Consider the following 22,788-nt stretch of genomic DNA (forward strand, 5'->3'; position numbering starts at 1 on the left):
GAATAAGTAGAAGACAAGGTCAGTTCTCAGTAAATCTAGATGACACTTTCGTTCACTTAATGTCCTTTGTCATTGACTGAAAAAGTGCAATGTAATGTACCACAAAAATGACTTTGCATTTGGAAGACACTGGACTACCTTATCAAGTCAAATAATGTTGGCTTTTGGTTCAGCAGTGAAATGTAGGTAAGTCCAAAGGGTTTCATTCTGTAAGTGTTTAACAGTAATGATTTACAAGAATGTCTGTGAACATATAACAGCACTGTGTTTGTGCTAGAATTTGAATGAAGAACGACCAGCTCTCAAGAGTTTCTAGTGCATGGAGCAATGGCTTGCTGCAGAGCTATCAAAATTTAGTCTTCATGAATATTGAAATGGGTATTAAGCATGCTTTGAGAGGTAAGAATGGCAAACTGCAAATATATTTGAGCATGAACTCCAATGCTAAATATGTATATATATATTACAATACTCTCTCTCTCTCTTCCAGCATTATGCATTCCAATACTATGAATTCCAATGCTAAATATGTATATATATATTACAATACTCTCTCTTCCAGCATTATGCATTCCAATACTATGAATTCCTGTAGTAAATACTAATATTTGAGCATGAATTCCAAAACTAAGTTTGGACAGTTAAATTGAGACCTGTGGAGACCATTACCATTTTTTAAATATTTACCCCCCATGCTACATGTAATGCAATCTGTAAACAAGTCATTAGGGTTTTTTTTTTTTTTTTTTTTTGCAATCTCAGTCTGGGGAATAGCAAATTACAGATAGATGTTAGAGGTAGATTACAGACAGCTACATGATACTGCCGTGGATGTAGAACATCTTCTGGAAGGTGATTTGAAGTATCACATTAATCTAATGAAGTTAGAAATGGTACCTGCAATGTAATCTACATGTCCAGGTAGGCTCTCATTTGGCTTAGCACAAACCACAGCCTGCAGGAAGGAGGAGTATTACAGTCTATGTCCATCATGCTATCCCATCTCCCTTTACATTTAGGAGCTGATCCTTACATTCTTCACCTACTTAAAATATTCAGAAGAATTAAACCTTTTAAGAAAATGTAATATTCAGTAGCTGAAGCCCTAGATTTAGGGCTATGACTAACTGAGGCTGTAACTAAGGTGAAAAAAAGATCTATGCAGCCTTTGTAGCTCCCAAAAGAATAATTCCTTTTTGGCCTCCAGGATAAACACTGCTCCTATGCTAATACTACAGGCATGAAGGCTGCAGAAACCACAGACAACGAGAACCACAGAGTACCTTGACAGCTGCTGCATTACTTGGGGTGTGGGAGGGGAGTACAGAGCTGGCAAAATCCCCTCTCCCTCGGGCTAGGTGGGTGGCAAGAGGGACGACAGCCCACACAAGGAGCAGGACTTCTGCTCTATCCTCTCATTCCTTCCTATCATCCTTCTGCAGGCTGCTTTTCCAATCCTGTCAAATCAAGGTTCCCACACTGAGACAGGTGGTGAGTATTTTATTCTTAAAAATAGTGACTCTAGATGAAATGAGCCATCTGTATTCTGTAGGAGTAGTACACTAGAGGCTCAGAACAGGAGAAAACAGATGGCTCAGGGAAATCTATAAGGAAAAAAATAATGAAGGAGCTATAATAGTAGGATAAATGAAGAAACAGTGTCAGCTAACTGTTAAAATACTGGATTTCAGTAAGGCAAATGGAGTCTAGGATGGTATGATAAAATGAATAAGCAAGAAAATAGCAGACTACGCATGAGGATATATTAGCAGTAAGCTGGTGTTCTTCATAAATGGTAAATGAGAATGACAAGGCAAAAAAGACAGTATTAGAGAACCATATTTTAGAAAATCAGTTCATTAATCACGTGCTTCTGGGGCAAGTTTCTTATTTTGCTTATATTTTACTTATCACAAAGGAAAACAATTAAAGAAAGAAAGTTAAGGCGTGGGGTCTTAAAAGTGTTAGAAAAGTGTTTGAAATGACTGGAGGTGGCCTTCCATCTCAGGACGATGTGGGAGATATCATCTTTCTTCTTACATCATGGTAAGAAACGCATGCAACATGAAAAAATCTTCTCATTCCTTCTTTTGGAAGTGGTCAATGACATTCGAATTTTTTTCCAACAAAATTTAATTAAAAACGTCATAATGAAAAGGCATTTTGACCTTAAAAAAATCAGTCATTTTGTTTCTACAAAAGTGAAGAACCATTCCACTTGTCACTGGAGAAAGTTATGGGAAGCAATTATTTCTTATAATTAAAGTAAAAAAAAAAGGGATGTATATGCTACAATATTTTTGTATGGTACAAGTATAGCAGAAATAACAGGTTGCAGTCAAACATATAAATTCTAAACGTAGATACCTAGGGATAAATACATCGAGATTATTGTGCAATACTATAGCAGTGATCAAGAACTTAAATAAATAGAGAAGAAAAGAGCATACAATAGTATTAAGAATGTACGAAGGCAAGAAACACTGTGATTTCGATGCTGGGAAGAGCCAGGAAAAAAGTGATAAAAATATATAAGCTGATACAGCAAAGAAACTCACGGTGAAGGACAGTAAAGTCATGACAGTCATTTTTAGCATTAGCAATGGTCTTTAAGATATATATGGAAGCACTATTAAAAATAGAAGGTATCTAATGCAAGCTTTAATTTATTTAAGTGCACGAACTGGAATAAGTATACAATAAGTAAGTGGAGAAGCACACATCTAACTATGTTCAAAAATCTTTCCAGGTTGCTATCCCATGCAGCTGGCTCTCCACCTAATCCTAGACAATGTGCCAAGAATTAGGCCACAAAGATGATTAGGGGACTGAAGCATCTCTCATACAAGGAGAGGCTAAGAGAGCTGGGACTCTTTGTCCTGGCAAAGAGAAGGCTCAGGGAGGAACAGGAAATTTGGACATTTTGTGAGGAGTGTATGGTAAGAAAGGAGAAATATTGCTTTGGATGTTAAATGAATATTCAGAGTTTAATTAGGCCTGTATTTTCTACAGCAAATGACAGCAAAATTAGTTGCAACCTGTGAAACACTGGGTATGTTAGTAAGAAGTGAGAAGCGAAACACTGCTAATTTATAGTCTGTGAAACAGAGAGAGGTTGCAAAGCAGGTAGGAGGGGAAAAAAAGAGGGTGGAGACTATATTGTACCATAAAATCAGAACGGAATAGGAAGCATTCAGAAAGACTCGTAAGAATAATTTTGGACCGAACTTTTACAATAAATCTTATCTAGTTTATTACTTTCATTTTAAGAAAGTTCAAAATTAATCGGAACCCTAACACATCTTTCTATTCTTCATGAAAAAGTGAAGCAAAACCCCTGAAAAGTCTAGTATTATCCAATGTATTTACATATTAAACAACTGGTTAAAATGCAATATATAAATTCACTACTCTTCCTGAAGTATGCTGTGGCTCTCTGCTTCCATTTTCCTCAGTTTGCAATGACCTTTGGCTCTTGGACTATTGCTGCTCTTCCTTGTAGTCTCTTTTTCCTTATATAGTACACACAGAAGTAATTGTCCTCGTGTGGGGAGCATTGGGGCATAATTTTAATTTTATTTTCAGCCCTCAAAATTCTTTTACCCTTTGAACATCAACCAAGAGAAATTCTTCATTAAATTTCTATTTTAAATTCATTAATATTTTTCATTAAAAAACTAAATAAAGGCACGTTGTGTTTAAAAAAATCTACACTAACGAGACAAAAACCTCTACTCTGAAAAAAACGGAACATAGTTGCACTTCTGCCTTTCTGCATGCATCTGCTGAGGTAGGGAGATCTCTGTAGGAAAGAAAAACAGAGCAGAAGGACTTTCTGAAGGGAACACAGGGCATGTCTCCACAGAGAATGCAGGCAAACCACAGCTCTCCTACTTGAACTTCAACCCAGCTGTGAGACGATAAACTCTGTTAAAACAAAGTTATATTAGATGTGTGATAAACTCTGTCAAAATAAAGTTATATTAGATGTAATTTGAGGGTGTTGGGGCAGAGCTGCGAACACATCCTGGATCTCTTAGGTCCTATTAGTGCAGCTAAAGCACAGAATGAGTCTTTCTTTAAATAAAACATATATTCTTCTTTACCTAACTGAAAGCAGTCCATCTTGTCGTGCTTCAAATTCTCTGAATTGATGTCCAAGTTTATGTCACTGAGTGCTAGCAACTTAACCAGTAAAGTAGGACTCCACAGCTTACTTTCTTGTTACCTCGCTTCTGTAACTTTTCATATTTGCAAATCAGCTGACACTTATTGAGACAAAATAAAGGATATCCTTCTAAAATACTTTTGAAGGACCTAAAAAATTCTTTTGCTACTAATTGACTGGAGAACCCAAATATCTTCAAAATGGTTTTGTAAGAAACTCTTCTGTTTTTTAGATCAAGGAATGAGATGTTTTACATTGGCATTATAATACTGTTTTTTAAGAAATAAACCTTAGTTTGAACCCTCACTTCAAAAGCACAGAAGACAAAAATAAACATTTAATATCCTTTCATTTTCCCTTTCACCTTTATTAAATTAGAGTGCATATGAATCAAAATAGAAAAATTAGTCTTAAATATTCTATTTTGATGACATGTCAGAGGTTTGTTAAATACAGATCTTAATGGCAGCTAGTGTTTTGTATGTTTGTTATTTGATGCACTTCAGATCCATTACTTCATCAGACTGAACAGAATAGCAAAATACTATCCATAGGAAATATTATGAATGGAGAAATGTGTTACTTGTAGGTGGAGTTACTCCTAGTACCCACTTTGGTCAATGCTTAAAGTCTCTGACAGAAGCCTCCATCCTGGCAGTACCCACAAAGGCTAATTTTGTGCACAGGACTACACTCACTGGTGTGCTAATGATGAGAGATCACTTCTGTAATTCCCATGAACTGCTTTAGGGCTCATCCTTGTTCTGCTGACTGGTCAGAAAACCTGGGAAGATCATCATTCTGGTCTTAAAGTGAGCCATTCCTGAAAGGCGTAAATCAGGTGTTCAGACAAACACTGAAGCTCACCGAAAAAAAAAAAAAAGCCCTTCCAAAACACCACCCTTCCACACCCTCTCTCCCCAGCTCCCCTTTCAAAAAAGAAAAGTAACATAGGGCTCATTCAGATAATGGGTTACATAAACAATCTGAAGGTAAGAGAAACAAAAAGAATTGCCCATGTCACCCTTTTGCTAGTAAGTGGAGGGTGTCTGAGCAGTAGGAATCTTAAAAGAAATTCATAAATTTTCTACAAATTTTAAGATAAGAGAAGGTGGGGAGACTAGGTGACAGTCAGCTACCAAACTATCATCTAAATTTCAGGTAAGAGATGGTGGATCACATGAAGCTTTGTCTTCCCTCTCAAGTGCTCCAATTGTGGATATGGCCTGCTGGACCAAGGACATCCACAATCTACCAGAAAGTCACAGGTATGAGGTAATGCCCTAGGTCAGCAGCTCTCTCTCAAGTCATGATCACTTCCTACTCCCTCTTTGAAAGAATTTACATGTATAAAGGAGAAATCAACAGCAAAGGAAATGCTCAGGAAACTATGCTTGTTACCTCTGATATAATATCTTAAAATTTACAGATGTGAGAGAGACATTGCAAGGCTATATCAGTAATATTCTTGAGAGCAGTCCTGCCTCAGATTTGGTCTAAGGACCAGAAATTCATGTGCATGCATATACGACATCTTTTTACAAAGACTACCCTATCAAAGAACCTTTGAGAAGATCTCCATGGAAGAAGCACATTTTGATGCCAACCACAGTTCCTTCTTTGGTTATTTCTACTCAGTAACAACTCTGCTTTAACAGCTTGTCTCATGTTTTACATGTTTTTTTCCTCTGGCTTCATCTCGCTGAGCTTGATGGAAACCTTTTCATCAAACATGATTTAGTGTTCAAAATCTTCTCAAAGATCAACCAGCAGAGGAAGTTACTAAAAACTGAATACTCACTTGCAGCAGTATTTAAAATTACATTTTTTGCCCAGAAGAATCAGACTGTAGAGAAAAAAAAAATTATTCCTGATCATATCTTAGCCACTTAAAATTTTGTTTTATGGGGACATTTTTGCTGATGTTGCAGTTTGGCTTTCTCTTGCTTCTTTAATTCGTATTTCCTAATAGAATACAGGTAGAGTAAGTGCTATTTTTCTATTGATGATTAGTCTTCTCTCTTGTCCCCTGCTGAATGACCTAGCTTTCATTCTTGAAATTTTAGCTGGAGTAAGGCAGATTCTCTCAGAGACTAGGGTACATTTTTCATTTCTCAAAAATGATTGAAGAATGTAACTATTTCTATCTAAAAAGTGATTAGTTTTGGAGAGATTTATAAATAATACACATAACAACTCACTGCAGCAATAAATAAAAAATTGCAGATATATACATATCCTGCTACAAAGTATTGGGCTACTTTATTCCTTACTCTTTGTGGTCTGTAATTTTACAAAGGGACTTACAGCAAAGTGAGACAACACACAGTAACCCCCATGTCTTTTTTGTGCCATATACTATTAGCAAGGCTTGTACTGGAACAAGGGTGGAAGATGGTAGTATTTATCTGCTTCACAGTAGACAAGGAAGACAGAACAGGTACCAATTACTTCCCCGCATGTAGAGGCAAAAAAGACTGAATTAATGTACACCAAAAAGCATGTTTAGTCTCCAAAGGGCTATAGCAAAATGTGTGCTTTTCCTACAGATGTGGAGTTTTGCCTCTAGTTAAAAATATTGACAGTGCTCATAACAAGAGTGCATCATCAGCACAGCATAATTGATTTTCTGAGAGGACTTATAAAAATAGTCTTGCATCTTTAATAATATCTGTAATCCACAATGACATGACAATTATTTCAAAATATGCCTGAAAAACTATTTGCTATTATTTCCAAATGACTGATTTATTCATTATTCATTTAATTAGAAGAATGTCAATCCTTACTCTAAGACTATCAATCTTTGTATGCATACAACTGTAAAAAAATGAGCCTACTCAAGACAAAACAGGTGTTATATTTTAGTATCACCTGAACAACTCAGCAGCTCATTGAAAAAAATCACAGAGCTCAACAAAATGTTTAGACTTTACTATAAACAGGAATGTCATTATCCACTGCCCCCTCAAGAGTAAATTTTATGCCAAAACAGGAAAACTATCATCAAAAATAAATTCAAAGAAAGGTCAGTCGAATAAATAAAAATTCATTTTAGTGAACGCTATACTTAGAAGGGCATCTGTTCTCCCATAGCACATATGGCAACATGAATGAAAGGAAGTATTTTTGCTTTTGCTTGGGGCTTTTTTAGCTACATAGAAAAGTTATATTTAAGCCTCTTCTACCAGTTTAGACCTGCAAAGTATGTATTTTTAACTATTTTTTCTCCAAACTGAAATTTATAATAAGTTTCACTGGGAAATGAAGGTTGTCTTTCCTGGTTTTCCAGCTGAAATGAGTTAGCCACCTCTCTCTAGAGACATTACTATCTGCCTTTCCAACAGCCATTATATTACCATATCATCTGAAAATATCACATCGATGTAAGAAATATTGGAACTTAGAAACAACCTTTTCAGTGCTGGAGCTTTCATGGCTGGATAACATGGTGGAGGGCAAAGCTGTGTGTCTATGAAAACTGTTTCCTAAAATGCTTATCTATTTAAAAAATAGCATGTGATTACCTCTCAGTCACTGGACGTGTACACTACTTGATGGAAAAATGCATCCTGCTTTCCAAATGCTGAGCCAGCAAAGAAGGTGGATCTCAGTGCCTCTAATTCAAATCTTTAGCTTATATGTCATTTGCGCAGAAATCACAGGAACAAACAAATTGCAAAGTACTTTGAGATCAAAACTAATTTCAGATGGAACACACTTCTTTGTCAAAACCACTTTTGAGGCTGGACATTGTTAACCTCGCATTTGTGGAATCAAATGACAGTACCTCAAAATAAAGTGTAGACATTGGATTTAACACAATAGTTACAACTAAAACAAACAAGAAATAGCTATGAGTGGTACATTGCCTCAGATCAGTGTATCACGATCATGGACATTCAAGTCATCATACACACTCTCAGGTATTGACATAACCTGCAAATATCAAAGAATAAAAGACTTTGCTGAGTTCTCTCTCCCGTGAGGGCTGTACTTGCCCAGAGGGTATGCATCTAATATTGCGTATTAAACGCTGTAGTGGTTACAGTCAAGGCTGGTCATGCACAGCGCAGCAATGCTCTCTTCTCCTACATGACATGAACTTCTCTGCTGGAAGTAGAACAAGAAAGCAGAACAGTTCTTTGTCTATCACCCCATGCAAGCCTTCCTGTTCTGTCTAGACGAACAGGCTGCAAGGAACAAATAAGCTGTTAAGTATGGCCTAAATAAAGAAATTGGCTGTTTGACTAGATATTGATCTAGGGCCCATGTATCAGGGCTTTCAAAGATAATCAAATACTCCCTTTTCTATTTCAATTGAATATCTTCAGCACAGAACACACAATGCTGCTATAAGGTGTCTAATGTTCTTAATATTTGCAAATAAACAGGAAAAAGTGCCCAAGGTCATATATGAAGATGATGGCAAAGTAAGAACTTGAATCATGGTCATTTTTTTGGTTTAGTGCTCATCCTGGCCAAAAATATTCTCTAAGCTGAAAAGTATATCATATATAATGGATACATGAAGCTCTATTTTCTTAATACTTTGCTGGTAACAGCTCTCAGTCTCACTAGATCTTTCCTTTCTGCAAAGGAACCTCAGAGTTTTCTATAGCTCATTAATTTTGAAAAGTCTATCATTCACATAGGACCTGTTCTGAAGCCTATTACAATTATTGAGAGTTTTCTAGAACTCTAATAGCTTCAAAGCAGTTGAATAAGGAAGATGTTTGGTTTGTAATTTAATAGTTATACTTCCTCTTTTTAATGGATATAAACCAGCTGAACTTTCCAAGGTCTCGAAGAGCAAAGTTTATCTAGTTGACTCACCTAATCATAGCACCACTGCCACTCACTGCATTTCATTTCTCTGAAAAGGAACTCATGATGCTGTGATGACTGTTGTCACAAGAGTACTTGTTTCTTTCTAAATTTTTTTGTACCTCTTTTCTAAGCATTGCTCATATCACTTAAGACACCATTAATCAAAAGCTTACCTTCTTCTTCATATTTGTAAGTATAGTTCTGACATTTTATCTGATTCTAAACTAATCAAGCTTTCCTTCATTTTTGCTTGAGTATACTAGGTTTGGACTTTTTCATTTTTTTTCCATTCAGCATTATCTATAAATTTAATAAACGAAAAAGCCCTCTGTCTAGTTCAGATAGTTAGGAAGGGAGATCTGGGGTTCTTTGTACAGGCAGAGTAACGTAGATTTGGGTACCCTCTAAAAGTTTTAGTGTTTCTTCCTACAAGTAGTTTGTATTTGTTCTTTTCCTGCAGCATTCTTCCTCCTCATGATTTTGACTGATCTCTAAGGTTAATGATTGTAGGAAGGAAAAGGACTTCAAAAATAAATAAAATAGAAAAGACAGTGCAATGTGTGAGCTTCAGAACTTTAATTCTTTGAATAAGGGAATAATTAAATCACATAAAACTTTTCAGTGTGCTACTTGAAGACAGTGGTGGGAGGCAGATGAAATAATCTATGTCCTAGTTGCTTTATACTTGGGACAGAAATATTAAATTTCTGAAGCTTGCATATAACTGCCAGTTTATTTTGTTTTTGAAGCATCTTATATCTTCCCTATATGTTCATTAGTCATAATGTCAGTCAAAATCATTTTTTTAAAAGGACAAATATAGATTCTACAGGAGACAGAACTGATGCTTACTTGGAGGAAATGATATGCAGCAAACTTATAATTTAGTACTGCAGCAAAATCATCTATTAAAAGTAGCATTATTGAATACTTGGAATATACATTTATCCCAGCCATGATTGTTTATTTTATTTTTAGAAATCTGTGTGTGTGCACAAATGCTTAGAGGGGTTTAACGTGTACATGCTGTTCACCAATATCTCCTCATATAAATAAGACAAATGTATACAACTACACAGGGGCTTGTGTCTACCTAACGAATCTCCCATGGTGGCTCATGCGGATCTTGAGGCTCCTTGGCTGAGTCAGTATTTTCCCTCTTGAGGCAGGTGGGAGTTTAGAAACCGGTAATCTATCCATGGAACAACAATTTCAGGGACTGCAGCGATGAATCCTTTGCTGCTTTATGCTTTATTTAGCCCATTCATTAGTTGACATGGAGAAGAAATAAGTGCCCTGTCCCTCAGTTCCTGTCTGAGTACACTGTGTGAGCAGAGTACGGATCTTCTCAGTCAGTTACTACACCCCTAGACTCACTTTTGCCCTACTTGTCTTAGACAATTTTAACCAAAAGCTGAATTATAGTTCCCCATCTACTTAAACAGGAAAAAACTCTCAAACATTTTATAACCTCTCATGTATGCAGACTTACCTCCATAGCTATTGTAGGCCCCACAGCTCCTTGAGTAGACTTTTATTAACTCAACATGGAGTTTCTGCTATGTACTGATGGTAGTTCATTTGGCAAACTGTTTTAGTCATGAGTAATGTTTATCTGGTTTAAACCACATTCTCATTTGTTATCTGGCTGCTATTTTTTTCCATACACTCATATTAAGTGGCTATTATCAGATAAAGAGCCAGGCAGAGAGCTGCCAATAAGACTTGAGTGTTCCCCCTCTGCTTTGTGTCCGTTGCTTGTACTCAGTGCCAAATGTGAAGAAGCAGAAACTCCATCACTGACAGCTCAGGTGCGTTTGCATTCTAATATTGGGAATAAAATTTATCAAGATAGGTATGTTTAGAAGGAGGAAAAGAAGTTAATAGACTCTTGATGAGTTCACTGGGAAATGCTATAACTTCTTGATGATTTTTGGAGAAAGTTTATTATTTCTTTTTGATGCCTGCAAACAATTTTTTTCTTGTTGGACCTTCTTCCTTGGGAAAGAGGTGGCTATTTTTAATTTCTAGGGGTCTTCTTCATTCCAGTCCAGATTACTCTATGATTTTGTGTACCAGTGTTTGTAAAGATATTGTCCTAAGAAAAATTCTTTTAGTGATCAAATCTATTTTGTTGCCTCAGTCACTGAGGCAAACAAAGAACCATACATAGCTCTTGAACATTGAAGGCAGTGCTACTGATACGCAGAATAAAACAAGGCAGATAAATAACTCCTTTGGGAAGACACTTTTAGAAAGATTTAAGTCGTTTCCAACTTACTCATTTACCCAAATCCTGGCTTTCATGATTGCATTGTCAGCAGTTATCAAATTAATTTCAAAGTTTCTAGAGCAGGTATGTCTATTGCACAAATTGAAGTCACTGCTGTTCTGTCTTCCTAGGATGTTGTTTTCCGTATGTTTATTTTTTGGTACTATTATACAAAAGGATGCTTATCCTTAAGAAATCTCTTTGAGGTAAGGGATTGACAATAAAGGAAAGTCTGACAATAAAGGAAACTCTGATCCCGGAGTTTTTACAGTAGAACTGAAGAATTCCCAGAGGGTGATTTTTCATGATTCTAGTTCCAAGTTGGGCCTAACATTCTTCTTTCTTGCTCCTTCATTCTTCTCCTTTTCCCTAGTCTTGTAAAGAAATAATGTTATATTTGGAAATGATATTTTACTTCTAGGAAATCTGTATCTAGGTATGTTCAGATGATGATTTTTACTTCAGTACTTCTGCAACTTTTGAAGAGGGATAGTGATGAAAAACCATTATATTCTATTCATGGATAAGAGTAACTAAACATATTTTTAAGCCTTGAATTTGTACCACGCCTTTGAGCTATAAAAGGGATACTCTATTCAACACAGCATAAATTTTTACTTTAGCAGCTCTATGGGAAGTATGATGTGTTGTTTATTCCATATGAACAATCCCCTGTTTTCCATTAATGCAACAGAAACCTATTGGTCTAAAATTCATTTCTAAAGTTATTATAAGCAATATAAATTTCATACTATAGACCCATCTTCAAGGAAGTTCTACGTGCATTCCAAATGTTTTGACAAGTATTTGGAATAATAATGTAACTTATCTTTTGCTTGAAAAGAGTTGTTTCATATTTTCATTAAACATGAACAATAAAGAAAATCAAATGCCAGAGTGAAGGAATTCATTGGATATTTAGAAAAAAAAAATTAAATAAAGGACCTAAAATATATTGATTTCAAGCCTTCTTATCATCTGAACTGCATGGTAGGCTCTTACACTAGAGAGGATTTGATTGACACCATAGGAATTTAAATGCTTTATCCTAACTACTAAAACATTATTTTTTTTTAGTAATGCAATAGAATGCATTTATAAAAAAAAATCATTTAGAGCATATCCTTTTAAATGACATACATTCCTTCATTCATTTCACTCTCTTCATTTAGGAAAATTTAATGAAAAATCAGATTACTGATAGAATACAGCAAAGGGGATTTTCCTGTATTTTAGCTAAACCTCTGGCTTAATGCTCTTCATTTATACTTAAGTCCAAAATAACCTAGTTCACAGAAGTCTTATGGGCTTCCAAGGCTCAGGTTTCTGAATTTAGAAACAAAGATCTCCTCCATTAGAAGTGTCCCCAACTTTTCCACTAGTCCCAAGCCCAGGCTAGGAACTAAACTGTAATTGCAGCATATTAGAAAAATAAGCCTTTGAGACTGTTCATAAACTAATCCTTAAAGCAGGAAAGGCCAGGTCTTCTACTGCCAGTTGCCCTGAAAGACACTCCAAGTCATTTGGTGGAAGTCATATGGAAGTTATCGTATGGAAATAACAGGTTCAAAGGTGACCTAAACTAATGCTAGGCAGAGAGGTTCACTGCTTCAAAAGACTTGCTCTCAAACATGTGTCATGAAAGAAAGTTACCTTGCAAACAGAAAAACAAGGTTAAATAAAAAAATTGATCTTGTTGATTGAAACTATGGAGATTAAAATGAGATAACAGAAGTACAGTCTGTTTAAGCTTTTTTTACTCACATTTTCTACTTACAGGCACATTTCTCAATTACTCTCCAGACACAGAATTCTGATCTATGCATTAAAAGACAGTAATTTTGGTGTGTTAGTTTAGTTTCTCTTAGTACCTCTTGACCTTTGAGGCTCTCCTGTAAGCTAGAAGTGAAATGTGAGTTTTCTGTGAATATGCTTTTCAAAAGACCTGTGTATGACCAAGTGTCTGAATGGTCTTAGAAAATGAAGTGTGCTTCAAAGGGATAGAGATAATAAATTAAATGATTCCTGTGGAAAAAGTCATTCCTTCACGACTTCAAACCTGGTAGGAGGCTTATTTGGTGTCTGTGAACACTTGAATATTGTCTCAGTAGCTCTTTACTTGTACTAGATGCCTGACTTTCAAAATAGGAATTTTGAGTGTATTCAATTTCTTCTTTGCGTAAGGTTCCAGAAAACAGTAACAGTTACTATGGTGGTTAGTAGTGGGACAGTGTGAAAAAGTAGTATGTATAAGTTACAGTTGCTCAGCTCCAAACATAAGCTTGGGTATTAGCACGTTTAAAAGAGATAGAATTTTTAAGATGTTAGGATTATTCCTGTACTTTATGAAATGTGTTGAGAGATCTCATGAAATTTCGGTTTTTTAAATCTCCTATAAATTTGTGATTCATTTGCAAATATTATAATTTAGCTTAAGGCAATGATATGTCTAAGTAAAATAAAATGGATGTGACATTTTTCCAAAATCATGCTCTGAAAAAAATTCTGATAATATCTATATGCTATGACAATATGTGCACGCTAAAAGATTTTTTGCTTCTTCAAAATTAAGTCATTTAAACTAACTCCCTCCTTATGTAGAGAGCTAGAGTCAATAAATATCCTAAACTGTCAGTGTAAGTCAAATAAAGAAAGGCAAATGCTATAAATTAATTTATCCTTCAAGCTATCTGAGAAAATATGATATGATTTCTGACTTAGATCATTTTGAATGGTGGGTTTTTTGGAAATTTGTTTTTTCGACATGAGAATCAGAATTGCCCAGCTACTGCTGCTGCTCACTGAAAGTGATTTTTTGATTTTTTGAGTATTACTGCTAAAACTAATTGGTTTAATCAAGAAGCTTTAAGAACAATTCAAGGTCCTTGCTTTAGGGGGGGAAAGCTTACTGAATGCAAGCAAAAGCTAATGAATATAGCATTTTAGTGTAGCCTCAAACTCACGTTTTTATCTGAATTCTATCAAAAAAATTTTGATTAGCTGATTTCTGCACCTGATGTTCTTTAAAAGAATAATCCAAATATCATAAATTATACCAGTACACATTTTTGAAACAAAAAAATACATAAACGGAGAACATCTTAGGTGAGTGATTCGATTTTTCATTCCAAGTAGCCATATATATATCTCAGTATATGACTCCATACGACTTAATACATTTCACATTCTAAAAAGCCTAATGACATATGTTCAAAAAATACTAAGGTTCAAGGGGAAACTCTCAGAACTTAGGAAATACTAGAATTAGTATTAGCTTGGTCATCTTTGCCTAATACCCCTGCTTGCACACACCTTGTAGTTTTTAACTGTTTAAGTGCATGCTACTTTCTTCCCAGAGATTCCTGTCTCACTAAGTATACCTGGAATAGAGTCTCTTTTCTTTTTCTCTTTTTCTCCTTCTCTCTCCTTCTGCTCACCCTCATTATCATCTTGGTATTCTACGCATTCTACGCAAACTATGTAGAAGTCACCCCACTTTCTTCCTCCCTCCCCTCCAATGAGCAGGTATTTAGGGAGCTTGTGGCTTGGAAAGACTGTGGACGCTTTGGCTAGCTAAAGGACCAGGACTGAAGTGAGTACTGCGGTATGACCCACAGCAGCTTATACTTGTCTCAGATGGAGCCTTAGGACACACATGCATGCAGTGATCACTGCAGAGGTGATTCTCCTTTTACAATCCAGGTCTGAAGTGTAACTCTCTTTGGAACACCTTAGTTGCCTGGGTCAGCTAGAGAGCAAAGTTACCGGTTTGGGCCGGGGGGGTGGGGGGAAGGACCGTTACACAAAACTTATGGGAAAGTAGTTGGTAAAGTTCTGCTTTAACTTTCAGTAAAATAAAAAACTTTCCTAAATCTTTTCTCAGAACCCACCCAAGGATTTCAGTTAAAGACTTCCAAATAACTCAACTGAAGGTGGATAATTAGCGCAGCAAATTTCATCTCAAAACCTACTGGTAACAGAAAATGGGAAAATCGGACTCGTGATCAGAAGCTTGGAGGAAACAATAACCCTAAGTATTGAATTACTCAACAATTTTCCAGGTATGACAGTTATAGGGGGAAATTGATTTCTTTCTTTTCTTGAATTATTTTGCCTTTCTCCTAGAGGATATTTGAATAGGACACATCTGAAGCCCCTTCTTCACATGGGTAAATGTTTCTAACTGCTATTGATTATTTTAGCTGAATTTTCCAGAGTTTAGTTGCACTTTGCAGAACACTCAAAGATTAAAACCAAGCATGAAGGATACTGGCCCAACAGGAGTTTGGTTTACAAAGGTAGAAACTGTTGAAGAAATGACTGGATGTGAACAGGAGATGAATCTCAGTTCCACAGATAGCTTTCTGGAAAAGCTATTCTCTATATTCTGAAGTGAAACACCTTCCCATGTTTCAGGCACAAGTAAAATATAAATCAAACTGAACGCTCTCACTTTAAAAAAATCTACTGGATTGAAAGCTGTTTGACAGATTGTTCAAGTTAGTGTCACTAGGAAAGCGAATAAAAAAGTAGATATTACCTGAAAAGTGATTATTTAACAGAGAATTGTGTCATCTAGTATTTACTGCAGTATATGTGAAATGGATGTTCATTTTTTGGAAACTAGTCTTGGAGCTAACGTTTGTCCATTGAAATTCTTCTGCAAAAGCTAAAAATAAGGCAAGAAACATCTATTTTCATGTGTCGTTCAAAGCTATGCCTGCCCTTGCTAATAGGCATATGTATAAAAAGTAAGGTTTCATCAGCTGGAAGGCTACCCACTTTATTTCAGTCATAAAAAGATAGAGTGCAAATAACTTGCCTAAAGGTCAGAGTAGACATTTGAGACTAGCATGTACAGTGAAGATAACAGTAGACTTGTGATTTGAACAACCTGCACTGACACAGTCAGGACTCAAATCTGAAAACGCTCAGAACTCCACATAAATAAGTTTAACCACTTGGCTCACTGGCAGAAGACAGCGAATGGACTTCTTCAGCAAAGTTATACTCAATTCTTGCAGAAAAAGCTCACAGCAGTTAATTTAACTAACTTCCCTCAGCAGTGTACTTACAGAGGCCTCCATGTGTTACACAGACTAGTGAACTACTGGAAATTTTTCCAACCGTTTTGGGTAACTCTTTCACTTTTTGTAGATCCAGCTAAACGAAAAAGGATTTTTTAAAGCTAATTATTTCTTGCCACAAAGATAGTAAATATTGACTTACATATCAGAATTTATATTAATATGGACTATATTTAAAACATAAACACACACACATATGTACACATGAATATAAATTACATTTTACAAAGCAATTTATCTTTTCTGTATCATTAAAAAGTCATCCTTTAACTGAGGAAATTGCATCCAAAATGAGAGCAGCCTTCTAGCCTGATTACAGCAGCATCACACAGTGTACAGCAGCTACAGTCTAATTAAGTTTAAGAATGAGTGAACAGCAGCGACAGAGCAAAACCTTTGCAAGTCAGGGGTCAGTTTGAAAGGGGACTATGAGTTTGGAGAAAAAAAAAAAGGCAGGCAACTTTAGGGTGGTTACAAGTGCAGGCTGAATATGCTGGGACAGGAGTTTGAAAAATACCTTTCCTTTGACTTGTCTCATGCATTATACAGCTTACAAATTCTTCCACAGACTAACTTGTGATTCCTACAAGCAAGTTTTCATAGCAATTAAGTGCTTCCAGAGCGGTTCCACTCTTTTTTATGGACTGAAGCGGGGAACTTTGGAAACATAAATTCTTTGTTCATGTTCTTCCCACAGACCATAAACCTGTTGCATACCACACTGGCATATTGACAGTCTCACTGTGTTACGTAATTTACTGTCTTTGGGGAGATGAGATTTGGGTAAGTTGATTCTTTTATGTTTGCAGCCAAGCCAGAAGGCATTTTCATTTGTTTCAATGGCAAAATGGAAAAAATTCAGGCGAGTTGTTCAAAGATGTATGGTTAATGTAATTTATCAGAACGGTTTGCAGTTTCTCCTCATTCTTCTCCATCATTGCTGTGATACATTGAACCTGAAAACTCTTAAAAAAGCTTAAATCCTGTTCCACTAAATGGGAATTAAGGCTGTACAGGCTTGACAATTAATAAGCTATATTTATAAATGGCATAAACTAACAAACTCGCAGAAGTAATTTGTCTATGTGTTAGTTTATATTAATACATACATCTGCAGAATAATTTATTTGAATCATCTATTTCCTATTTTGTGCAACTGTAGTTCATACATTTCTGTGTTTAGGAAAAATCTGAAAATTCTTCAGTACAACATTTTGTTAAACTAACCTTACATTTAAAAATCATTTAGAATAAAGCACCACAATTATCTAGCCTACCTTGAATCTGTGATATTTCAGTTGCTCAAACAAACGTCAAAATCAGTATCAGTATGAAGGCAGCAGTTGTTCTGACAGCTGAAGCATGAACTGAATCTGTCTAGCAAAATTAGCCTAATATAGTCAAATTACTTTTGTTTTTTAACTGTATATGGGCAGCAGAAAGACACATTTTGTACAACTGCGCCATCAAAAGATGTTTATTTCAAACAATATTTTACATTCAGCTTTGCTTACTATAAGAACCATCAATTAAGAAACATATACTGGAATGAAGTAAGAAATTACTATGACGATTAAAATAGGAAAAAAATACTTCTGAAATCACAGCTATTTTAGTATCAAAGCGTTCACTGAAATGTTTTATAATTTCCATTTTCCCTCCCATCAGTGGTAATTAGAGCTCTATATAGAATCTTATTCCTCAATTATGTACAGAAAAAAATTCCTGAATAATGCTTTGTTTTCTATTTATTGTATTATGATAGCTTGAAGTTTTAGCTTTGTTAGAAACCCCTCCAGTTCTTAAGGAAATGAGTCATTTTTCTTTATTTAGCAAGTAGCATGACACAGATCTATCTTGAATATGTGTGGAACAAGTAAATAACCAAAAGCTTCTGAACCTTGTACTAAATTATTTCATTTGGATTCACATTCTTCAAATAAAAACTGCAGAATCATAAAAGTGGGCTTATCTTGAAGATGCATTTTCCTTTCACTATCTCTGACATGATATTAGTAGTTTTCTATAGTTTTATTTGTGCTCTCTTTTTTGCATATTTTTCTCATGAATGATCATTAGCTTTCAAAATAAGAAAAGTAGGAAGGACAATAACTTGACAGCACAGCTAAATTCAGAAATTTCCAATGAGGCATAGTTGCATTAGGAAATATAAACCACTCAGGTCGAATCATCTCAGCTTCAACAAAACTGCTCAGCATCCATGGCAGGATTCCCAGAATTTTTCTGTTATCTTTGCTGAATCTCCAAGTTGATAATTCCAGTAGTAGATGCATATATTTTCAATTAGTGGAAAGAAGGGCATATGCTGAATATTTTAGTCCTAAATATTAATTTAGTATGGGAAAGTGCCCTCCAACTCAGCAGTCTGTATCATCTTGATTCTACTTTGACTAAGTTGTTGTCAAAGATGAAATACAGTAAAGGGGACAGAACTTAAAATCAAATGCCACCGTTCATGGCTTGTGATCTGCTGCTGTCTTTCAAAAGCCTCAGGCAAATGCTCACAGTCATCTAGAAACTAAACCATCTTGATTCCAGAAAGCTCAGGCATATTTCATGTGATAATTTGGAACTATATGGATCATCCTCAGAATGACAAATGGAATAGAAGTTACAATTCAGTATTTGGCATGTGTCAACAATGCATTTAGATTACAAAACAAGTGACAAAATAGAGTGTCAAGACCCAGATGGATATATAGTGTAACTATAGTTATTCTAGGTTTAAATTAGGTACTGGCTACAGGTAGATTTTATAAGTAGCTCCATTCCCTCCTAAGAAGCTGAGTAAACACTCAGGCAGTTAGGTTTTGTTAATATTCATGTTACCATGAATATTATTAGTAGTCTATTGTACACTGTATTTGCTGCAGTGTAGACTCACTCACAGAACAGATAAATATCAGGGACTCTTGCCCACACACTGGTCTCCAGCCTAAGATAAATGACCTTCCAAATAAAAAAAATAACCTTCTTTATGTCTCCAAGGATATTTTTTGGCCATTACGTTCAACTAGAGGCGAAAAGAAGACCATGGCGTCTTGCAAGCTTTAGCTTATGAGAACTAAGCAACAGGAAATGAAAATGGATTGAAATCCATCATGACAGGACTGAAAGTTCAGCAAAATTTTTCATTCTTTCTTTCTTTTTGCACACTAGCCTCAGCTTTGGTGCATATCAGGAGCACATCAGATATGTTCTACTGTTTTCAGACTTAATTATGTTTTACATAAACCAAGAGGAAACTACTTTTCTTCCCAAGGGTGAAGAACTATCAGTGTGAAGAAGTATATTCACTGGAGTAAGCCTATGACACAGCTATTGATACTCTAGCCTTTCTCTTACAGTTTGCAAACCAGTCAGTATTCTTTTGAGCTACTCCAAAGAGCATCCTGTGTCTGAGACCCATGATAGCAGCAAAACATGCTTCTTAATATTGCTACTGCTGTTTCAGAAGGAAAACATAGATGGGAAAAATGTGTAGTCATGAACATCACACAGAGAAAACAGAGCTGCAATAAGAATGCCTCCAGGCTGAGCAACCTTAGAACTGTCACTGTTTCCTTCAATTTCAAATGCTTATTATCCTCAAATTGTTCTTTTCTAAAACAGAAGAATATAATGACGATTGCTGTGGATGAAGATGACGCTCTAATTGATAATGTCATTTAAGTTGCGCTTATTAGGAATCAAAAACTGACAGTAGCTAAATGTAAATGGTAGATGTGCGTTACTGTAAACTGCCAAGATGCTATGAAAATTGGCAGATCAGTTGTCAGAATCTGCAGCTACGCTTTGGAGATTTGCTGAATTATAAGCACCTGAGTACGTATTCCTTTCCTGCCCACCTGGTTGGCTGCTCTTGAATAAAGGGCCTATCATTCTTTTATGAGTCAATTTATAGTGTCCTTTTGAGTTTTCTTTCACTAGGATAGGGAAAAGTGGTCTGAGATGGGTAGGAGATTGTCCTCCTACAAGTGTGAATTCCCCCTCTGTACAAGAAAATTGGGTCCATCTGTATAAAGAAGGCTTATATCTTAGCTTTCTACCCAGAATCTTTTCTCCCATTGTCTTGCCTGTTACAGCAGTCATTTGCCAAAAGAATGCCACCTGATGGGGGTAAAATGTGTGAATAAAACAAGATAAAATCAATATTGAGGACGCTAACACAATCCTTGTAAATCCTTATAATCTTATAGGATTCCCGGGAAATTAGACTACATCCTTTTCTACCTCCTTCCTTCTTGACCAAATAAAGCCACAATTTTGATCATGTAAAGGAGATACATGTGGCTGGGGAAGAACTACTTATAATGGTAGAGGTATCTCCTCTGGGCACCTGTGGAATGAAAATGAAGTTTGTGTCTTTCCCCATGCTCTTCATCAAGATGAAAATAAGACATATTGGCCAAAATTTCCTTGATTAGTTTTATCCTAAAAGGTTTTTTGGAAATTCTGCTATGTGAAAAGATTATGAGGTGGCAAAAGATAGCCGCAGAAAGTACTGAAGCAAAAGTAGACAAGCAGCCCTATGTCCTATTATGTCCTATCTCCTTGCTCCATAGATAATAATCCCGTAAGTGGTGCTAAAAACAAGAATCTATGAGGTTAGGGAGGGGAATGTCTATAATTCTGAGTGAAGACTGTATTGCTCACATTTTCCGTGATTTGATCTTTCTCTGATTTATACTATAATACATTTTTTCAGTTACCACATAGCGGCAAAACCACTGAATCTGTGGGAAAGTTCAATAATGTATAAAAGGCTTTGCTGAAGCAAGTCTATTTATATACTTCTTATAATGCTCAGCACTTCTAGATGTAGTAAGAATATGCCTCACCTCACATAATTTTCTAGTCCCTTGTTATTTTTTGCACTTTTATCTCCAGATAAAAATGACTATATTATCAGCAGCATCAGTATCTCCCACAAGTTAAACTATATATGTCGTTTAAAGGTTAAGAAGACCTTCATTGTATTTTCCTATCTCTTTCCTTTCTCCTAACTGACACAGATAATGACTTCTGAAAGGAGAGGGAAAATAGGTTAACAATGACCTCCAAGGCAGGAATTCTAATGAGATTCAAAGTTGTCCATGTCTCATCTTCATTTCCTTTCCTGGCAGGTCTGATTGCTTAAATGTTTGATGTTTTTTATGAAACGTTTCTTCAGAAATTGTTTTTTAAAGGGCATGACACACACAGAAGAGGAGAGGGAGGAAAACCTTGATTAAAAAAATCCAGAGTTGTGCTGCATTTGTTTTTAATACATCTCAGGATTGACCGCTTCCTGTGAATATCCTGAATAATTTTTCATCTTTCTGTGTTTTTTGAAAGCTGCCAGCTTTTGACCGAGAAAACACAAGTAGCCTTTCTCAGTTGTGAATAATCTCATTTGTTTTCTGTTGTCTCAATTTCTTGTTATACCTTATTGCTATTCAAGTACTCTGAACTACATCAACTAGCTTGTAAAGATTTTTTTCTTACCTGGTTTCATTTTATTGAGTATCCAATATTCCATTGTTGCTATTCATATTACATTGTGGGAATTTTGACAGCCAGCTGTACATTTGTAACCATAAAAAGATTCTATTCGTGTCTATGTTCCTATCTGTTCTAGCTGAGAAATCCTTAAGTAAATGATACTAAGAAAAAATATTTCTATTCCTAAAGCAGTTGTTAATTTATTGTTGGCACTTTTTAAAGTGAAGGTGTTCTCACCAGTCATTTCAATGATTGATGGTATTTTTCACCTCCCTTAGTCATCAGTTGCATTAAGACTAGTTGCTGGTTCTGATCAGTATAGACTAGGGTTGTGACAATATTTTGCCCCAACCAGAGGTAAGTCAGATGATTTGTCAGATGATCTTTTTTAATTAAAAAAAAGATTATTTCTAGATCATCTTACTAAAATGATCTAGAACTAAAATACTAAGATCTATGTACACATACGAAAACATCTGGTAAAGATACTTCACTGCTGTCTGCTGTGGTGCTCCTTACCCACGCCTTGAAGGCTCATTGACAACACTATCACCTACAAAAATATTGGACAAGATGAACACTAATATGATCTTGAGATCTTACATATCTTGCATACATAAGAATTAAATAAATAAGGTCTTGTATATGACTCTGACAAGAATTCTCTCATTTGTCCTCTTGCCTTCTTCCACAATTTTTCCCACCAAAGCTGATTATTTAACATAGTACAGCCATTCATATACACTTGTGGGAACAAATGGCTTTGGAAAAACTAACTATAAAATGAATGACAGCTTTTTGGTGAAAGATCTATTGCTTTCACATTATGTATAGAAAATGACATCTACCACATTGTTGCCCAAAGTAGTAATGATCCAATTACAAGTCACATTGAACTATTTTTTATAGATAGATGGTAATTCAGT

The 22,788-nt window shown here is 35.7% G+C and overlaps 1 long non-coding RNA gene across 1 annotated transcript; it reads left to right on the top strand.

Moving 5' to 3' along the window:
* The first annotated feature begins 228 nt into the window (after positions 1-228).
* Positions 229-22,518, top strand: LOC104138318 (uncharacterized). Its single transcript, XR_692892.2, has 5 exons — positions 229-399; positions 5,330-5,436; positions 15,154-15,331; positions 17,055-17,140; positions 19,367-22,518. It is a non-coding gene; the product is annotated as an uncharacterized lncRNA (long non-coding RNA).
* The last annotated feature ends 270 nt before the right edge of the window (positions 22,519-22,788 follow it).

Source organism: Struthio camelus, chromosome 4 (assembly GCF_040807025.1).
Source record: "Struthio camelus isolate bStrCam1 chromosome 4, bStrCam1.hap1, whole genome shotgun sequence".
NCBI classification, from domain to species: domain Eukaryota; kingdom Metazoa; phylum Chordata; class Aves; order Struthioniformes; family Struthionidae; genus Struthio; species Struthio camelus.